This window comes from Pelophylax lessonae (assembly GCF_965119305.1).
Source record: "Pelophylax lessonae genome assembly, chromosome: 4".
Taxonomy (NCBI): Eukaryota; Metazoa; Chordata; class Amphibia; order Anura; family Ranidae; genus Pelophylax; species Pelophylax lessonae.
In genome coordinates this window covers 668,652,645-668,654,182 of record NC_138771.1, presented here as the reverse complement: position 1 = coordinate 668,654,182, position 1,538 = coordinate 668,652,645, and positions in this window count along the sequence as shown.

Genomic DNA, 1,538 nt, shown 5'->3' with positions numbered 1-1,538 from the left:
CTGTCTGTAAAAAATGAGAAAAAAGAGTGGTTACTTCACCTATAACACCCGGCACAATACAGTAAAACCTTGGATTGTGAGCATAATTAGTTCCGGAAACATGCTTGTAATCCAAAGCACTCTTATATCAAAGAGAATTTCCCCATAAGAAATAATGGGAACTCAGAGAATTCGTTCCACAACCATTTATTCATAAGTCCTTCAGTTTATAGTCCATATAAAAGGATTATAGCAAGGTGATAGTTTGTATAACCACAAAATGTCCATCCACCAATGGCGCCTCCACAAGGGGATGAGAAGCAAAATCCAGCAGGAGCTACAAAGTATAAAAGACAAGAGGGGCACCTCTAAGTGTAGCAATATGGTTCCATTTAATGAAGGTTCAACATCTAGCAACTCACATGGTTGATGAATAAAAGAGGAACATCTAAGAATGCCGGCATCTGCGGGAAAGAGGTCCACATAGACCGTCCTCTTCACTACTGGCTCCCACCGCCGTCAGTCTGCAGTCGTGACCGGGAAGACTACCCTGCAGTAGAGCGATCTGAAAGTGAGGTTTGAAGAGCTCATGGAGCGCAACATGGAAGGGATGATGTTGATGGTGGTGAGGAGAACGGTCTATGTGGACAGCTTTACTCCGGATGCCTGCATACTTAGATGTATCTGTTTTAATCATCAATCATGTGAGTTGTTAAATGTTGAACCTTCATTAAATGTAACCATATTGCTACACTTAGAGGCGCCCCCTCTTCTCTTTTATACTCAGGTGTGACATGACGATACTCATATATCATGACATCGCTTGTTTATCAAGTCAAACATTTATTTAAAAATTTTGCTTGTCTAGCAAAACACTTTCAAACCAAGTTACTCTCAATCCAATGTTTTACTGTATACATATCAAACAACATTATAGGGAGGTTCGTTGAGTATTGGGAGGGGTCATGTGAAGTAGAAGGAGGAGCTGTTAGCCAATTATTGTAAATACTGTATGTAGCACTGCCCCCTAGGGAGCTGCTGAGATTGGATTCTCCTGGGTTACCCATAGCAACAGTCTGTAAAACTTATCACTATAAATCCTTGGCTCAGACAATGAACAGTCCAGTATCTTTGTTTTTTGTGTTTTATTTTAGAACTGGGATGGGAGAAGGGATGAGTGGGATACTCCAACTATGAACTATGCACAATCTCTGAGGACAACTGACTGTAGTGTGCAGCAAGGTCGCTGCTTCACCTTGCCACTGAAGTGAAGTAGAAGATATGTTCCTGAATGAATTCCTCTTTAGGGTCCTAACCTGGCACCCCCTTTCTCACTTCCCATGCATGCTAGCCCCGGTCCACTGACTCTCCACTGGAGTGGTCCCCTTCCTGGGCAGACCCCTGGCAATCTTCCCTGTACTCACTGACACTGTTTTTCCCTGGGTTGCTCTGCCTTCAGCTCCACTCGTCAGTGTCCTGGACCTCCTGGCTCAGCACCACACACTTAGTCCAATAGGCCGACTGCCTGTGACCACCTTCCTTGCTGACAGGAGGAGAGA